This window comes from Haematobia irritans, chromosome 4, assembly GCF_050003625.1.
Source record: "Haematobia irritans isolate KBUSLIRL chromosome 4, ASM5000362v1, whole genome shotgun sequence".
In the NCBI taxonomy this organism is placed as follows: domain Eukaryota; kingdom Metazoa; phylum Arthropoda; class Insecta; order Diptera; family Muscidae; genus Haematobia; species Haematobia irritans.
In genome coordinates, this window is record NC_134400.1 from 13172030 (window position 1) to 13193039 (window position 21010).

Sequence of the window (21010 nt, forward strand, 5' to 3'; positions counted from 1 at the left end):
ACCAAAAATAGACTTAAAAATTCGACAAAATTCTCTATAGACATAAAATTGAGGCAAATTTTTCTATAGAAAAAAATTTGATCCAATAGATTTTAATTTTGACAATATTTGCGATGGACATAAAATTCAGACGAAATTTTCTACAGAAATAAAATTTAGACAATATTTTCTATTGATATAAAATTTTAAAAAATTTTGTATAGAAATAAAATTTTGACTAAATTTTGTATAGAAATCAAAATGTTGACAAAATGTTTTTTGGGAATCAAATGTTGACATAATTTTCTATAGAAATAAAATTTTGACAAAATTTCCTAATTTCAGAAAATTTCTAATAGAAAGGACATTTTCAGAAAATTTCCTACAGAAAAGAAATTTTCAGAAAATTACCTATAGAAATTAAATTTTCAGAAAATTACCTATAGAAATTAAATTTTGAAAAAATTTCCTATAGAAATAAAATTTTGACAAAATTTTTTATAGAAATAAAATTTGACAAAATTTTCTTTGAAAATTAAAATTTTGGCAAAATTTTCTATAGAAATAAAATTTGAGAAAATATTCTTTGGAACTATAATTTTTAAAAAGTTTTGCAATATAAATACAATTGAGGAAAAATTTTCTATAGAACTAAAATCGAGGCAACATTTTCTACAGAAATAAAATTGTGAGAAAATTTTATATGGAAATAAAATTTTGAGAAAATTTTCTATACAAATAATTTTTTGACCAAAATTTCTATTAACATAAAGTTTCGCCAAAATGTTCTACAGAAATAAAATTTTGACAAAATTTCGAAACAAAAATTTTAACAAAATTTTCTATAGAAATAAAATTGAAGCAACATTTTCTACATTAATAAAATTGTGACAAAATTTTCTATAGAACTAAAATTGTGAGCAAATATTCTTTGGGAATAAAATTTTATAAAAATTTCTTTGAAAATAAAATGTTGACAACAATTTTTTGGTAATAGAATGTTGACTTAATTTTCTATAGAAATAAAATTTTAACAAAATATTCTTTAAAATTAAAAGACAAAATTTCTATTGAAATTTTTTGGCAAAATTTTCTATACAAATAAAATGTTGACAAATTTTTCTATAGAAATAAAATTTTGACAAAATTTTCGATAGAAATATAATTTTGCAAAAATTTTCTATAAAAATAAAATTTTACAAAAATTTTCTATAGAAATACAAATTTGGTAAAATTTTCTATAGAAATAAAATTTTGACAAAATTTTCTATAGAAATAACATTTTGACAAAATTTTCTATAGAAATAAAATTTTCTATAGAAATAAAGATTTGACAAAATGTTCAATAGAAATAAAATTTTGCAAAAATTTTCTATAAAAATAAAATTTTACAAAAATTTTCTATAGAAATAGAAATTTGGTAAAATTTTCTACAGAAATAAAATTTTGACAAAATTTTCTATAGAAATAAAATGTTGACAAAATTTTCTATAGAAATAAAATGTTGACAAAATTTTCTATAGAAATAAAATTTTGACAAAATTTTCTATAGAAATAATAGTTTGACAAAATTTTCTATAGAAATAAAATTTTGACAAAATTTTCGATAGAAATAAAATTTTCTATAGAAATAAAATTTTGCAAAAATTTTCTATAAAAATAAAATTTTACAAAAATTTTCTATAGAAATGCAAATTTGATAAAATTTTCTATAGAAATAAAATGTTGACACAATTTTCTAAGTACGAACAGGTATGGATAAAATATTGGCCCTGTGGCAACCCTGCTCGAAATACTAAAATCTCTCCTATATAATAAAATTCTCCCAAACTTCATTTTAAATAATCCTAAAATTTGAGAAATATTTGTAGTTTATTTTTTGTTTTAGTTTTTCTTTCACAATTTTGTTTGTTTTTAGTTTATTATTATTTTATATTATTTAAAGCAATGAGCATCATTTCATTTTGTGTGGTATTTGTGTTTTGTTTTGGGTTTTTTCTTTGCCAAGCAAATAAATGATGCAAATGTACTTTTATATAAAAAAAAGATTCCATCTGCAATATACTGGGTTTCTCATATAGCCTGAGTCTGTGGTTTATGGCAAAAACCCATTAATGTTTTATTTATTTATTTATTTATTTTTTTGTTTTTTGAAAACTGGAAATAACTGAAATTCGTTTTTTTCGTCTCCATACATTATTGGTGAAGCAAAGTTCTCTCATAAGCAAATACCATTTGGAGAATTAATGACAATGAGTGGCACATATATGTTTGCAATAAAATACGAAAAAGTAATATGAAATATAGCAGATATCATAAATTCTAAATGAGAATATGAAAATTTGAAATATGTACATAATATTGGTTGAAAATGTGTTCATATGTCAATTAAATTGGTTTTATGTTTGGTTGTAGCTCAGGGCAATCAGTTTTCCAGATTTCTCCCAAATGGGGAAGTTTTAGAAATGTTTGTGAAATTTCGAGAGAATTTATGCGAGTACGCGAACTATCGTCAGATCGGCATTAAATATAAATGGAATAATCGATTGTAACAGATGTAAAGACAATTACGCAAATTTTGTGATGTGTTTCTGGTCCTTCTAGGAGTTACATATAATTGTGAAAACTTATTACAGCGGTGAAGGGTCTGATTATTCTGTCATCCACTCCTTGGTTTAAGGTGGTAACTGTGACCACCCGTGCGTATGTGTTATTTTCGTCCCTATAGCTCATACGTTCCGCGGTACCAGATATCCATAAAAACAAACAACATAAGATTGAATGCACATTGATACGAGTACACATCTATAATTTCTGTAGTAAAATTTTCTTAAAATTTCTTTTCTATAGGAAATTTTGTCAAATTTTAATTCTATCGAAAATTTTGTCCACATATTATTTCATTAGGAAATTTTTGTCAAAATTTCATTTCTATAGAAAATTTTCTGAAAATTTTATTTCTATAGAAAATTTTGTCAAAATTTTATTTCTATAGACTATTTTGCCAAAATTTTATTTCTAAAGAAAATTTTGTCAAAAATTTTATTTCTATAGAAAATTTTCCCAAAATTATATATCGATAAAAAAATTTCTCAAAATTCTATTTCTATAGAAAATTTTGTTAAAATTTTATTTCTATAGATCATTTTGCCAAAATTTTATTTCTAAAGAAAATTTTGTCAAAATTAAATTTTTATAGGAAATTTTCTCAAAATGTCATTTCTATAGGAAATTTAGCAAAAATTTGATTACTATAGCAAATTTTGTCAAAATTTCATTTCTATAGAAAATTTTGTCAAAATTTCATTTATATAGGAAATTTTTGCACCATTTTATTTTTATAGAAATATTTTGCAAAGTTTTATTTCTATAGAAAATTTTATCAAAATTTTATTTCTATAGAAAATTTTGTCAACATTTTATTTCTATAGAAAATTTTCTGAAAATTTTATTTCTATAGGAAATTTCAAGCCCACGACGTTTTTTTTTTAAATTTGGAAAAGTCAATTTGTGGAGTTTACGACTTTTTTAAAATTTGTAAAATTTGGCTTTTCAACTATTGGGAAAAGTTGATTTTCGAATTTCTAATTTTTAAAATTTGAAAAACTCCACTTTCTGAGTCTACGACGTCTTTATTTTTAGAAAAAATCGACTTTTCGATTCATCGACTTCTGCAAGATGTGGAAAACAACCCTTTTCGAGTTCCCAGCTTCTTAAAAATGTTAAGAAGTATTTTTGCTATTCATTGACTTCTTCAAAATTTAGAAAATTTCCTGCTATACTGGGAAATAGACACCCATTTTTGTGGTGAAATTTCGCACAGATTTGTTTATATCTATTTCCGTTTAGTTTACTATTTTACTATAATAACAGCAAATAGTCGTGATTCGCATTATGTATTTCCAGTTTCTGATTCGCTCTCTTCTCTCTTGTTGTATTTTGTGTCTTACGATATAAGCACTAACATTTTGTCAAAATTTTATTTCTAAAGAAAATTTTGTTAAAATTTTATTTTTATAGGAAATTTTCTCAAAATATCATTTCTATAGGAAATTTTGCAAACATTTGATTACTATAGCAAATTTTGTCAAAATTTCATTTTTATGGCAAATTTTCTCAAAATTTAATTTCTCTAGAAAATTTTGTCAAAATTTCAACAATTTAGTTTTATAGAAATATTTTGCAAAGTTTTATGTTTGCAATTACATGAAGTTTTATTACTATAGAAATTTTTATTAAAATTGTATTTCTCTAGGAAATTTTGTCAAAAATTCATTTCTATAGAAAATTTTGTCCAAATTTTATTTCTATAGAAAATTTTTGCAAAATTTTATTTCTATTAAAAATTTTATTTCTATAGAAAATTTTATCAAAATTTTATTTCTATAGAAAATTTTGTAAAAATTTTATTTCTATAGAAAATTTTCTGAAAATTTTATTTCTATAGGAAATTTTGTCAAAATTTTATTTCTATAGAAAATTTTGTCAAAATTTTATTTCTATAGAAAATTTTGTCAAAATTTAATTTTTATAGGAAATTTTCTCAAAATGTCATTTCTCTAGGAAATTTTGTCAAAATTTCAACATTTTATTTTTATAGAAATATTTTGCAAAGTTTTATGTTTGCAAATAAATGAAGTTCTATTACTATAAAAATTCTGTCAAAATTTCATTTTTATTGGAAATTTTGTCAAAATTTAATTTCTCTAGAAAATTTTGTCAATATTTTATTTCTATAGAAAATTTTGTCAAAATTTTATTTCTATAGGAAATTTTCTCGAAATTTAATTTCTCTAGAAAATTTTGTCAAAATTTTATTTCTATAGAAAATTTTGTCAAAATTATATGTCTATATAAAATTTCGTTAAAAAATTATTTCTATAGAAAATTTTGTCAAAATTTTATTTCTATAGAAAATTTTGTCAAAACTTTATTTCTATAGAAAATTTTGTCAAAATTTTATTTCTATAGAAAATGTTGACAAAATTTTGTCAAAATTTTATTTCTAAGGAAATTTTGTCAAAATTTATTTCTATAGAAAATTTTGTCAAAATTTTATTTCTATAGAAAATTTTGTCAAAATTTTGTTTCTTAGGAAATTTTGTCAAAATTTTATTTCTATAGAAAATTTTGTCAAAATGTTATTTCTATAGGAAATTTTGTCAAAATTTAATTTCTCTAGATAATTTTGTCAAAATTTCAACATTTTAGTTTTATAGAAATATTTTGCAAAGTTTTATATTTGCAATTAAATGAAGTTTTATTTCTATAGAAATTTTTATTAAAATTGTATTTCTATAGGAAATTTTGTCAATATTTCATTTCTATAGAAAATTTTGTCCAAATTTTATTTCTATAGAAAATTTTTGCAAAATTTTATTTCTATTAAAAATTTTATCAAAATTTTATTTCTATAGAAAATTTTATCAAAATTTTATTTCTATAGAAAATTTTGTAAAAATTTTATTTCTATAGAAAATTTTGTCAAAATTTTATTTCTATGGAAAATTTTGTCAAAATTTTATTTCTATAGAAAATTTTGTCAAAATTTTATATCTATAGAAAATTTTGTCAAGATTTTATTTCTATAGAAAATTTTGTCAAAATTTTATTTCTATAGAAAATTTTCTGAAAATTTTATTTCTATAGGAAATTTTGTCAAAATTTTATTTCTATAGAAAATTTTGTCAACATTTTATTTCTATAGAAAATATTCTGAAAATTTTATTTCTATAGGAAATTTTGTCAACATTTTATTTCTATAGAAAATTTTGTCAAAATTTTATTTCTATAGAAAATTGTGTCAAAATTTTATTTCTATAGAAAATTTTCTGAAAATTTTATTTCTATAGGAAATTTTGTCAAAATTATATTTCTATAGAGAATTTTGTCAAAATTTTATTTCTATAGGAAATTTTCTCAAAATGTCATTTCTATAGGAAATTTTGCAAAAATTTGAATACTATAGCAAATTTTGTCAAAATTTAATTTCTCTAGATCATTTTGTCAAAATTTCATTTCTATAGAAAATGTTGTCACAATTTCATTTTTGCAACATTTTATTTTTATAAAAATAGTTTGCAAAGCTTTATTTCTGTAGAAAATTTTATTAAAATTTTATTTCTATAGAAAATTTTGTCAAAATTTTATTTCTATAGAAAATTTTTGTCAAAGTTTAATTTTTATAGGAAATTTTCTCAAAATGTCATTTCTATAGATAATTTTGTCAAAATTTTATTTCTATAGAAAATTTTGTCAAAATTTTATTTTTATAGAAAATTTTGTCAAAATTTTATTTCAATAGAAAATTTTGCCAAAAATTTTATTTTTATAGGAAATTTTGTCAAAATTTTATTTCTATAGGAAATTGTGCAAAAATTTGATTGCTATAGCAAATTTTGTCAAAATTTCATTTCTATGGAAAATTTAATTTCTCTAGAAAATTTTGTCAAAATTTCATTTCTATAAAAAATTTTGTCAAAATTTCATTTCTATGGAAAATTTAATTTCTCTAGAAAATTTTGTCAAAATTTCATTTCTATAGAAAATTGTGTCAAAATTTCATGTATATAGAAAATTTTGTCAAAATTTCATTTATATAGGAAATTTTTTTAACATTTTATTTTTATAGAAATATTTTGCGAAGTTTTTGTTTCTGTAGAAAATTTTATTAAAATTGTATTTCTATAGAAAATTTTGTCAAAATTGTATTTCTATAGAAAATTTTGTCAAAATTTCATTTTTATTGGAAATTTTGTCAAAATTTAATTTCTCTAGAAAATTTTGTGAAAATTTTATTTCTATAGAAAATTTTGTCAAAATTTTATTTCTATAGATATTTTTGTCAACATTTTATTTCTATAAAAAATTTTGTAAACATTTTATTTCTATAGAAAATTTTGTCAACATTTTATTTCTATAGAGAATTTTATCAAAATTTTATTTCTATAGAAAATTTTATCAAAATTTTGTTTCTATAGAAAATTTTGTCAAACTTAATTTCTATAGGAAATTTTGCAAAAATTTTATTACCATAGCAAATTTTGTCAAAATTTAATTTCTATGGGAAATTTTGTCAAAATTTAATTTCTCTAGAAAATTTTGTCAAAATTTAATTTCTCTAGAAAATTTTGTCAAAATTTCAGGTCTATAAGTAATTTTCTGAAAATTTCAATTTTATATGATTTTTTTTTTTTCTATAGAAATTTAATTTAAATTGTCATGAATAAATCACTTAAATTAATTTAACTTAAACATCGTAAATGTTTATTAATACATTTTTATTCTTTTATTTTTAGGATTTCACCAAAGTTTGCGGTAAGTTATATGCCAAATTATAGCCGCTCTCAATTGTCACAATATCCAATACAAGAGAAGCAAGAGAAAGCAAATGGTTAAAAACTATTAAGGAAAATCTTGAGTCGGATGGGGCAGACTATATTATACTGTTTATTATTTTGAAATTAAAAAAAAATTGTTGTCGAGAGTAAACTCGACATTCTCTAGATATGTGCGTTATATGATCCGAATCGGTTCAGATTTTAATATATATGGGAATATATATCTTTAGATATAGCCCCCCAACAAGTTTGAATGATTTCATACTTTAAGGAAAATATTGGTCTACATTATGATGCTGGGTATATTGTGGTCGACCCCGCCCCACTTTGGCTTTCCTTACTTGGGTTTGTAGTTTTGTAGATTTGTTGCCTAAACTACAATCTATTTATTCTATTGTCCCCATTAATTGTCATTAATCGATAGAAACGGTCGAATACATCAAACATAATATTTCATATAAATTAATTAAATACACTATGTGGGCTATCGTAAATTAGTGTTGTGCCATTGTTCGATGAATTGTTATTAGCGTACACAGAAAAATGATATTCATCAATTTGAGGACAATAGAAATCGGATTACACAAAAATCTGATCCAATTTGTATACATAGTGAAAAAAAAAAAAAACAAAACAAAAAAACAGGCAGAAAGAAAGGGAGCGATTTTCCATTGATGTGAAATTTTCTGCATATAGAAAATTGCCTGGTGTTACTAGGAAAATAGCTATTTATAGCAATGCCATTGGTAGTAATTGGTCGAGTAAAACCCTTTGTATTTTATGGCACTGGATCTTATGATTAATTAATTTTCTTGGAATATCAAGGCTATAAGAATAGGAATGGTTTTTTACACAATGTAATGGGAAAAAATTTTTATGATTCAATTATGCAATTAATTAATCATATTAAAATTTAAATGAAAAACAGAAACATGTCTATAGGTAATGTGCTAAAAATTTCTCAATTTTTTTTTTACAGGAAATTTTCTTAAAAATCAACTTTTATAGGAAATTTGTTCAAAATTTCGTTTCTATAGGAAATTGTTTCAAAATTTGGTTTCTATAGGACATTTTCTTAAATTTTCATTTCAAAACGAAATTTTCTCAAAATTTAATTTTTATAGAAAATTTGCTCAAAATTTACTTTTATAGGATTTTTCGTTATATTAAATTTTTATAGAAAATTTTGCTAAAATTTCATTCCTAAAGGAAATTTTCTCAAAATTTTATTTCTATTGGAAATTTTCTCAAAGTTTCAATTTTATAGGAAATTTTATTTTTATAAAATTTATCTTTAAATTTATTTTTTTTAGGAAATTTTCCTAAAATTTCTTTTCTAAAGAAAAATTTATCACAATTTAATTTTTATATGAAATTTTCTCAATATTTTTTTATAGAAAATTTATTGACTTTATTATACCCTTCACCACTACTGTGGTACAGGGTATAATAAGTTTGTGCATTTGTATGTAACGCCAAGAAGGAAAAGTCTGAGACCCATCTTTTAGTATACCGATCGTCTTAGAATTAAATTCTGAGTCGATTTAGCGATGTCCGTCTGTCTGTCTGTCTGTCTGTCTGTCTGTCCGTCTGTCTGTCTGTTGATGTATTTTTGTGTGCAAAGTACAGCTCGCAGTTTTAGTCCGATTGTCCTAAAATTTGGTATAGGGCCCTGTTTCGGCTCAAAGACGATCCCTATTGATTTTGGAAAAAATCGGTTCAGATTTAGATATAGCTGCCATATATATTTTTCACCGATCTGGTCATAATTGGCGTGTATATCAAGCGATCTTCCTCAAATTCCGTACATCGGAATATTTTATGGGTCTCGAAAAACTTGCAAAATATCATCCAAATCGGTTCAGATTTAGATATATAGCTTTCGCCCGATTTACACTCATTTGCCCACAGAGGCCAATTTTTAACTCTGATTTAGTTGAAATTTTGCACAGGGAGTAGAATTAGCATTATAGTTATGCGTGTCAAATTTGGTTGAAATCGGTTCAGATTTAGATATAGCTCCCATATATAGCTTTCGCCCGATTTACACTCAAATGACCACAGAGGCCAATTTTTTGCTCCGATTTAGTTGAAATTTTGCTCAGGGAGTATAATTAGCATTGTAGCTATGCGTGCCAAATTTGGTTGAAATCGGTTCAGGTTTAGATATAGCTCCCATATATAGCTTTCGCCCGATTTACACTCATATGACCACAGAGGCCAATTTTTTGCTCCGATTTAGTTGAAATTTTGCACAGGGAGTAGAATTAGCATTGTAGCTATGCGTGCCAAATTTGGTTGAAATCGGTTCAGATTAAGATATATCTCCCATATATAGCTTTCGCCCGATTTACACTCATATGTCCGTAGAGGCCAATTTTTAACTCCGATTTAGTTGAAATTTTACACAGGGAGTAGAATTAGCATTGTAGCTATGCGTGCCAAATTTGGTTGAAATCGGTTCAGATTTAGATATAGCTCCCATATATATGTTTTTCTGATTTCGACAAAAATGGTCAAAATACCAACATTTTCCTTGTAAAATCGCCACTGCTTAGTCGAAAAGTTGTAAAAATGACTCTAATTTTCCTAATCTTCTAATGCATATATATCGAGCGATAAATCATAAATAAACTTTTGCGAAGTTTTCTTAAAATTGCTCCAGATTTAAATGTTTCCCATATTTTTTTACTTACATTGTGTTCCACCCTAGTGCATTAGCCGACTTAAATTTTGAGTCTATAGATTTTGTAGAAGTCTATCAAATTCTGTCCAGATCGAGTGATATTTAAATGTATGTATTTGGGACAAACCTTTATATATAGCCCCAACACATTTGACGGATGTGATATGGTATCGAAAATTTAGATCTACAAAGTGGTGCAGGGTATAATATAGTCGGCCCCGCCCGACTTTAGACTTTCCTTACTTGTTTTTTAATGTATTTACATATTAATTAAAATGAAAAGCAAATTCAATTCTATAGAAAATTAGCTGAAAATTTGTTTTCTATAGGAAATATTCTTTAAAAATGTTCTACGAAAAAAAATCATTTTCACAAAAAAAAAAAAAAAAAAAAAAAAGTATAGAAAATTTTCTCAAAATTAAATTTTTATAGAAAATTTTTTCCAAATTAAATTTTTATAGAAAATTTTCTCAAAATTAAATTTTTATAGGAAATTTTATTTTTATAGGAATTGCTCCAAAAATTCAATTTCTAGAGGAAATTTTCTCAAAATTTAATTTAAAAAATTTCTCATAATTCAAATTTTATTTTAATAAGTTTTATTTCTAAATAAAATTTTCTCAAAACTTCACTTTTATGTGAAATTTTCCTTAAATTTCATTTTTAGAGGAAGTTTTCTCAAAAATTGCATTTCTAGAAGATAATTTTAATAAATTTTATTTTTATTTCGTTTTTCTTTAAATTGAACTTTTATGGGAAATTTTCATTTCTAGAGGAAATTTTCTCAAAATTTACATTTATAGGAAATTATCTCCAATTTTATTTTTATAGGATTTATCTTAAAAAAACAATTTTTATAGTAAATTTTCATAAAATTTAATTTCTAGAGAAAATTCTCAAAAAAAAAAAATAATAATAATAATAATAATAATAATTTCTATAGGAAATTTTATAAAAATTTTATTTTTATAGGAAATTGTCTCAAATTGTCTCAAAATTTCATTTCTAGAGGAAATTTTTTTTCAAAAAATTTTTTAAAGAAACAATTCTCCAATTTTAAACTTTTTCTTTAATTTTAATTTTTAAAGAAAATTTCATAAAATGTCATTTCCAGAGGAAATTTATTCCAAGTTATTTTTCTAACAGTTTTGTTTTTAATTAAATTTTTATAGGAAATTTTCTCAAAATTTTATTTCTAGAGGAAAATTTTCTCCAAATTTTATTTTGGTAAGAATTTTTCTTCAAATTTAATTTTAATATGATTTTTCTTTAATTTTATTTTTTTCCTAAAATCTAATTTCGAAAGAAAATGTTCTAAAAATTTATTTTTTTAGGAAAGGTCTATAAATTGTACGTCGGTTGGTTTTTAAAATTTAATTTCTAAAGTACATTTTGCAAAATTTTATATCTAGAGGAAATGTGTTGAAGATTTCATCTCTAAAGAAAATTTTTATAAGAAATTTTCTCCTTTTTTCTCTTATTTTTATAGGAGTTTTTTTTTTAATTTAACTTTTATAGGAAATTTTCCTAAAACTTCATGTTTAGAGAAAATTTTATCAAAACTACATTTTTTATAGAATTTATCGTTAAATTTAATTTTTATAGGAGATACTCCCAAAAATCTAATTTTTAGAGGAAATTTTCTCAAAATTTAATTTAATAGAAAATTTTCTCAAAATTGTATTTCTAGATGAATTTTTTTCAAAAATTTATTTTTATAGCAAATTTTCTCCAATTTTAAATTTTACAGGATTTCGCTTTAATTTTAACTTTTATAGGAAATTTTCTTATAATTTCATTTCTAGTGAAAATTTTTTCCAAACTGTATTTTTATAGAATTTTTTTTTTAAATTTTCCTAAAATTTAATTTCTAGAGAAAATTTTCTAAAAATTAAATTCTTATAGAAAAATTTTTCCAAATTGTATGTTGATTGAATTTTTTTAAATGTAATTTTTTATATTAAATTCTCCTAATTTTTATATGAAATTTGCCCAATTTTTATTTTGTATAGGAGTTTTTTTTTAATTTAACTTTTATAGAAAATTATCATATTTTTTTTTGGTTTTGAGAGAAAATTCTCCTTAGAGGAATTTTCTTTTTCAAAATTTTATTTTTATAATATTTATCGTTAAATTTAATTTTTATAAGAAATTCTCCAAAAACTTAATTTCTATAGGAAAATTTTATTTTTATAGGAAAATTTAGTCAAAATTTTATTTCAATACGATTTTTTTTAAATTTCATTTTTTTTTTCAAAATTTTATTTTTATAAGATTTGTCGTTAAATTTAATTTTTATAGGAAATTTTCCTAAATTTTTTTGTTTAGAGAAAATTTTATCAAAACTAAATTTTTTATAGAATTTGTCGTTAGATTTAATTTTTATAGAAGATACTCCCAAAAATCTAATTTCTGGAGGAAATTTTCTCAAAATTTAATTTAATAGGAAATTTTCTCAAAATTATATTTCTAGAGGAATTTTTTTCAAAAATTTATTTTTATAGCAAATTTTCTCCAATTTTAAATTTTACAGGATTTCGCTTTAATTTTAACTTTTATAGGAAATTTTCTTATAATTTCATTTCTAGTGAAAATTTTTTCCAAACTGTATTTTTATAGAATTTTTTTTTTAAATTTTCCTAAAATTTAATTTCTAGAGAAAATTTTCTAAAAATTAAATTCTTATAGAAAATTTTTTGCAAATTGTATGTTGAATGAATTTTTTTTAAATGTAATTTTTTATATTAAATTCTCCTAATTTTTATATGAAATTTGCCCAATTTTTATTTTGTATAGGAGTTTTTTTTTAATTTAACTTTTATAGAAAATTATCATATTTTTTTTTGGTTTTGAGAGAAAATTCTCCTTAGAGGAATTTTCTTTTTCAAAATTTTATTTTTATAATATTTATCGTTAAATTTAATTTTTATAAGAAATTCTCCAAAAACTTAATTTCTATAGGAAAATTTTATTTTTATAGGAAAATTTAGTCAAAATTTTATTTCAATACGATTTTTTTTAAATTTCATTTTTTTTTTCAAAATTTTATTTTTATAAGATTTGTCGTTAAATTTAATTTTTATAGGAAATTTTCCTAAATTTTTTTGTTTAGAGAAAATTTTATCAAAACTAAATTTTTTATAGAATTTGTCGTTAGATTTAATTTTTATAGAAGATACTCCCAAAAATCTAATTTCTGGAGGAAATTTTCTCAAAATTTAATTTAATAGGAAATTTTCTCAAAATTATATTTCTAGAGGAATTTTTTTCAAAAATTTATTTTTATAGCAAATTTTCTCCAATTTTGAATTTTATAGGATTTTGCTTTAATTTTAACTTTTATAGGAAATTTTCTTATAATTTCATTTCTAGTGAAAATTTTTTCCAAACTGTATTTTTATAGATTTTTTTTTTTTGAAATTTTCCTAAAATTTAATTTCTAGAGAAAATTTTCTAAAAATTAAATTCTTATAGAAAATTTTTTGCAAATTGTATGTTGAATGAATTTTTTTTAAATGTAATTTTTTATATTAAATTCTCCTAATTTTTATATGAAATTTGCCCAATTTTTATTTTGTATAGGAGTTTTTTTTAATTTAACTTTTATAGAAAATTATCATATTTTTTTTTTTTTTGTGAGAAATTTCTCCTTAGAGGAATTTTTCTTTTTCAAAATGTTATTTTTATAAGGTTTATCGTTAAATTTTATTTTTATAGGAAATTCTCCTAAAACTTAATTTCTCTAAGAAAAATTTATTTTTATAGAAAATTTAGTCAAAATTTCATTTCAAGACGATTTTTTTTAAATTTCATTTTTTTTTAATTTCATTTTTATAAGATTTATCGTTAAATTTAATTTTTATAGGAAATTCTCCAAAAACTTAATTTCTATAGGAAATTTTTATTTTTATAGGAAATTTAGTCAAAATTTTATTTCAAGACGAATTTTTTTTAAATTTCATTTTTATAGAAAATTTTCTCCAATTTTTATTTTGATAGCAGTATTCTTTCATTTTAAATTTTATAGGAAATATTCCTAAAATTTCGATTCTAGAAAATGTCCGAATTTTTCTTAGCTATTTTCCATTAGAAATTTTCTACAATAAGACCAACAAAACCTATAATCTTCAACAACTGTATTCAAAGCATGACTTGCCAGCAAAGCAATTGCAACAGAATTCCTTCGGTTACATTGTAACTAAATAAATAGAGTATTATTACGACAATTTCAAGTGAGAATAACGAAATATATTTTTACACACACTGATTACTATTTACTTTGTTTTATTTTTTATTCTTGCTCGATTTTCTGTTTATTCTCGTTTTTTTTCTATGATTACTATATTTCGTCCTTTTTATTTCTGTAGAGTATTGCAACTACTTTGTGTTACAAGAACTTGGAAGAAAGTTGGAAAAATTTTTTATTTAGTTCAGTTTCTGGTGGGCAATGGGCATAGGTCAAATGTATTAAATTGCCAAAATTAAAGAGTTTTTTTTTTTAATTTACAGCACATGTTGAATTTTCCCATAACGAAAGCAGTGGAAAGCATTGGACTTGCAAAATGGACAAGAGATGAAAATTTCTATATTTAAATTTTTATGGGCTCAAATTTTTTTTAACGCCATTAATAGATATGCTTTGGAAAAACGAATGTAATGTAATTTAAAATTAATTTAAATTTAATTTTTCTGCGGGTGAAGATGGGAAAATGCTTTCGCACCTAACAGTGTGGCCACCGTGTGGCTGACTCCATCACAATCATGATATAGGCTGAAACCCCGTCACTCTACCGTCGAGGTATGATTACCATCTAGGAACCGCATTCGTATTTTTTCGCGGTGGATCCCATGTGATCCGTGACCATCTCCTTTAAGTCCGCATCCAGATTCAAACTTACATTACACAGAACGTATTCTAAAAATCGCCCTATGGCTCCCAGTCACGGTTGCCACTCAAGCTAAAAATGATCTACCAAAAAACAATAAAAAAAAATATTATTTTGCTAAATTTTATTTCTATAGAAAATTTTATTTTTTTATATATATATTTTGTCTATAGACAATTTTGTCAAATTTTAATTTCTATGGACAATTTTGTCAAAATTTTATTTCGTCAAAATTTTATTTATATAGAAAATTTTGTCAAAATTTTATTTATATAGAAAATTTTGTCAAAATTTTATGTCTATATACAAAATATTGTCAAAATTTTATTTCTATATAGAAAATCTTGTCAAAATTGTATTTCTATATAGAAAATATTGTCAAAATTTTATTTCTATAGAAAACTTTGTTCAAATTTTAATTTCTATAGACAATTTTGTTAAAATTTTAATTTCTATAGACAATTTGGTCAAAAGTCTACTTTTAACGGTAAATTTTGTCAAAATTTTATTTCTATGGAAAATTTTGTCAAAATTTTATTTATATAGAAAATTTTGTCAAAATTTTATTTATATATAGAAAATTTTGTCAAAATTTTATTTCTATAGAAAATTTTGTTAAAATTTTAATTTCTATAGACAATTTTGTCAAATTTTTATTTCTGTATAGAAATTTTTCTATAGAAAATTTAGACAAAATTTTATTTCTATAGCAAATTTAGTCCTAATGTTATCTCTATAGAACATTTTCTTTCTCTAAAAAATTTTGTCAAAATTTTATTTCTATATAGAAAATGTTGTCAAAATTTTATTTCTATATAGAAAATTTTGTCAAAATTTTATTTCTATATAGAAAATTTTGTCAAAATTTTATTTCTATATAGAAAATGTTGTCAAAATTTTATTTCTATATAGAAAATGTTGTCAAAATTTTATTTCTATATAGAAAATTTTGTCAAAATTTTATTTCTATATAGAAAATTTTGTCAAATATTTATTTCCATAGAAAATTTTTTCAAAATTTTAATTTCTATAGAAAATTTTGTAAAAATTTTAATTTCTATAGACAATTTTGTCAAAAGTGTATTTGTATAGAAAATTTTGTCAAAATTTTATTTCTATATGGAAAAAATTTTCAAAATTTTATTTCTATAGAAAATTTTGTAAAAATTTTATTTCTATATAGAAAAATTTGTCAAAATTTTATTTCTATAGAAAACTTTGTCAAAATTTTATTTCTATAGAAAATTTTTGCTTCTTTATTTCTATAGAAAATTTTCTTAACATTTTATTTCTATAGAAAATTTTGTCAAAATTTAATTTCTATAGAAAATTTTGTCAAAATTTTATTTCTATAGAAAATTTTGTCAAAATTTTATTTCTATAGAAAATTTTGTCAAAATTTTAATTTCTATAGACAATTTTGTAAAAATTTTAATTTCTATAGACAATTTTGTCAAAAGTGTATTTCAATAGAAAACTTTGTCAAAATTTTATTTCTATATAGAAATATTTGCCAAAGTTTTATTTTTATAGAAAATTTTATCAAAATTTTATTTTCTATAGACAATTTTTTAAAATTTATATTTCTATAGACAATTTTGTCAAAATTTTATTTCTATATAGAAAATTTCGCCAAAATTTTATTTCTATAGAAAATTTTGTCAAAATTTTATTTCTATAGAAAATTTTGTTAAAATTTTAATTTCTATATAGAAATTTTTCTATAGAAAATTTAGACAAAATTTTATTTCTATAGAAAATTTAGACAAAATTTTATTTCTATAGAAAATTTAGTCCAAATGTTATCTCTATAGAACATTTTCTTTCTATAAAAAATTTTGTCAAAATTTTATTTCTCTAAAAAATTTTGTCAAAATTTTATTTCTATAGAAAATTTTGTCAAAATTTTATTTCTATATAGAAAATTTTGTCAAAATTTTATTTCTATAGAAAATTTTGTCAAAATTTTATTTCTATAGAAAATTTTGTTAAAATTTTAATTTCTATATAGAAATTTTTCTATAGAAAATTTAGACAAAATTTTATTTCTATAGAAAATTTAGACAAAATTGTATTTCTATAGAAAATTTAGTCCAAATGTTATCTCTATAGAACATTTTCTTTCTATAAAAAATTTTGTCAAAATTTTATTTCTCTAAAAAATTTTGTCAAAATTTTATTTCTATAGAAAATTTTGTCAAAATTTTATTTCTATATAGAAAATTTTGTCAAAATTTTATTTCTGTATAGAAAATGTTGTCAAAATTTTATTTCTATATAGAAAATTTTGTCAAAATTTTATTTCCGTAGAAAATTTTGTCAAAATTTTAATTCCATAGAAAAATTTGTCAAAATTTTAATTTCTATAGAAAATTTTGTAAAAATTTTAATTTCTATAGACAATTTTGTCAAAAGTGTTTTTATAGAAAATTTTGTCAAAATTTTATTTCTATATTGAAAAAATTTTCAAAATTTTATTTCTATAGAAAATTTTATTTCTATATAGAAAAATTTGTCAAAATTTTATTTCTATAGAAAACTTTGTCAAAGTTTTATTTCTATAGAAAACTTTGTCAAAATTTTATTTCTATAGAAAATTTTTGCTTCTTTATTTCTATAGAAAATTTTCTTAAAATTTTATTTCTATAGAAAATTTTGTCAAAATTTTATTTCTATAGAAAATTTTGTCAAAATTTTATTTCTATAGAAAATTTTGTCAAAATTTTATTTCTACAGAAAAGTTTGTCAAAATTTTATTTCTATAAAAAATTTTGTCAAAATTTTAATTTCTATAGACAATTTTGTCAAAAGTGTATTTTTATAGAAAATTTTGTCAAAATTTTATTTCTATATAGAAATGTTTGCCAAAGTTTTATTTGTATAGAAAATTTTGTCAAAATTTTAATTTCTATAGACAATTTTTTAAAATTTAAATTTCTATAGACAATTTTGTCAAAAGTTTTTTTTATAGAATATTTTGTCACAATTTTATTTCTATAGAACATTTTCTTTCTATAAGAAATTTTGTCAAAATTTTATTTCTCTAAAAATTTTTTTCAAAATTTTCTTTCTATAGAAAAATTTTTCAAAATTTTCTTTCTATATAGAAAATTTTGTCAAAATTTTATTTCTATATAGAAAATTTTGTCAAAATTTTATTTCTATAGAAAATTTCGTCAAAATTTTACTTCTATATAAAAAACTTTGTCAAAATTTTATTTCTATATAGAAAATTTTGTCAAAATTTTATTTCTATAGAAAATTTCGTCAAAATTTTATTTATATAGAAAATTTTGTCAAAATTTTATTTATATAGAAAATTTTGTCAAAATTTTATTTATATAGAAAATTATGTCAAAATTTTATTTATATAGAAAATTATGTCAAAATTTTATTTCTATATAGAAAATTTTGTCAAAATTTTATTTCTATATAGAAAATTTTGTCAAACTTTTATTTCTATAGAAAATTTTGTTAAAATGTTAATTTGTATAGACAATTTTGTCAAAATTGTATTTCTATATAGAAAATTTTGTCAAAAATTTTATTTCTATAGAAAATTTAGACAAAATTTTATTTCTATATTGAAAATTTTGTCAAAATTTTATTTCTGTATAGAAAATTTTGTCAAAATTTTATTTCTATATAGAAAATTTTGTCAAAATTTTATTTCTATATAGAAAATTTCGTCAAGATTTTATTTCTATATAGAAAATTTTGTCACAATATTATTTCTATATAGAAAATTTTGTCACAATATTATTTCTATATAGAAAATTTTGTCAACATTTTATTTCTATAGAAAATTTTGTTAAAATTTAGACAAAATTTTATTTCTGTAGAAAATTTAGTCCAAATGTTATCCCTATAGAACATTTTCTTTCTATAAAAAATTTTGTCAAAAAATTTTCTTTCTATCGAAAATTCCGTCAATATTTTATTTCTATATAGAAAAGTTTGTCACAATTTTATTTCTATATAGAAAATTTTGTCAAAATTTTATTTCTATATAGAAAAATTTATCAAAATTTTATTTCTATAGAAAATTTTGTCAAAATGTTATTTCTATAGAAAATTTTTGCAAAATTTTATTTCGATAGAAAATTTTTGCAAAATTTTATTTCTGTAGAAAATTTTTGCAAAATTTTATTACTATAGAAAATTTTTACAAAATTTTATTTCTATAGAGAATTTTGTCAAAAATTTATTTCTATCGAAAAGTTTGTCAAAATTTTATTTCTTTAGAAAATTTTGTCCAAATTGTATTTCTATCGAAAATGTTCTTAAAATGTTATTTCTAGAGAAAATTTTGTTAACATTTGGTTTCTATAAAAAAAAAAACACAATAAAAATAAAAGAACTTTAAAAGTTTGTGAAGCGTGAAGAATTCTACCAATCTACCAAACAGTAAAAAAACCTACCATTTTTGATCGAATTATACCAACTGTGGCAACCGTGCTCCCAGTTGCTCTTAGTCTGCTATCTTCTGGATTGCATTTCTTGGAGGGAAATGCCCAATTTCATCTTCTAGCGCTGTCCGCCGTTCTGCCCAACGGCTACATCTAAAGAATGTATACTCGGCATCATCCGTGAGCCTTCCTCTTCGTAAATACAGTTTTCGGACCCGCATTGCCGCCTACGATGCAGATACTTTCGGAAGAATCTGAGACCTTAGAGCATCTGTGTCATGTAATACGTCACCACACCATTATCTTCTCTCTCTCTCTCTCTCTCTCCATAATTGTATGTCGGTTATAAGTCGGTGTGTCCATGTGCACTTTGTTTCGTTCCTCCATCGTTCCTGCCATTTATCTCTGGTCTCTTGTCGGATGTTTAGTATCAATTCTGCCGCGCCTCATTGTCAGGCCTCGAAAATCTTTTGCCGCTCTTTTTCCTGGACGTCTACCGGCCATTACTAACGAGGCTTGCCCTGATACTGTGCGGTATGGTGAAGTAATTCCCAGAGCTACCGTTCTCTGTATGGTGAAGTAATTCCCAGAGCTACCGTTCTCTGTACTGAAAGCAGTTGTTTCGCTCTAGTCCGTCTCTGTAGGTTCGACATCCAGATCTCCCTTCCATAGAGGAATATACCGTTAGTCATCTCCATGAGTATCCCTCCTCTGCGTGGAAGGGGGCCTCCTATGTTTGCCATCGACCTGGTCAGTCGCGACGTTATCGTAGCAGCTTTCTCCATTGTGCTGCTTGGAGTACGTTAGTTTCGAGTCCAGCCTTAGTCTTGATTGGTTGCCTTGTTGGGAATACCACTAATGCGATTTCACCTGATACCGTGCAGTATGCTGAATTTATTCTCGGAGTCGTTTTCTGCCGTTCCCTTTACTGCTTTTGTTTTCTAGTTCGTCGCTGTCGACGCCCAAATCTCACACCCATGGAAGTGTATGCTGTTAGTCATCTCCAGCAGCATACTTCTTCTGCTTAGAAGAGGGCCTTCTATGTTTCCCATTATCCTGCTCAGTCGCAACGTTATCTTAGCAGTTTTCTCCGTTGTGTACTTTATCGGCTTGGAGTAAGTTAGTTTTGAGTCCAGTCTTAGTCCCTGGGTACTTGATTGAGTACCTTGTTGGGATTACCATGTGTGCATCTCTATCTCTAAAGGCAAATTCCATCGTGTTAGTAGTATCAGTTCGGTGTTTTGTGTCTAACCAGTCTTTCCCGCGTATCATGGTTTGGCGAAGTTTGCATTGACCCTCTTCTGTACTTCTCGCTTTTAGCACAGTGGCTATGTCATCATGGTAGCCAATAAGACATGTATCATCTGACATGGATATCTTCAGTACCTCTTCGTATGTTGCATTCCAGAGATCTGGTCCGAGGATTGAGCCTTGTGCGACATCTGATGATACTTCTATTCTTCTTGGGCCCTGTATACAGCCATATACCAAAAGTCGGTCCGATATGTGAAGTATTGACTCTAGGGTTTGTAATACGTCTGCCCAGGGCTTGTAATAGCGTCGCCAGTAGAATTATAGATCTCAAAGCGTGAATGCCCTGTTATATCGCCTGGACGTTATTTGAATTTTTTTTAAGCGCTCCTAGTGTCGATTTTCCAGGTCTAACTCCGCATTGTCTCACGGAAAGACCCCCCCCAAACAGTCGTGATA

General features: G+C 22.7%; 1 protein-coding gene across 2 annotated transcripts in view; it reads left to right on the forward strand.

Moving 5' to 3' along the window:
* The window catches only part of LOC142237163 (Ig-like and fibronectin type-III domain-containing protein 2), a 521807-nt gene that overhangs the window by 313982 nt on the left and 186815 nt on the right, over nt 1–21010 (forward strand). For both annotated transcript variants that reach the window (XM_075308520.1, XM_075308521.1), the window contains exon 4: nt 7278–7296. The gene's annotated coding sequence lies outside the window, so the exon portion shown is untranslated. The remainder of the gene's footprint in view (nt 1–7277; nt 7297–21010) is intronic.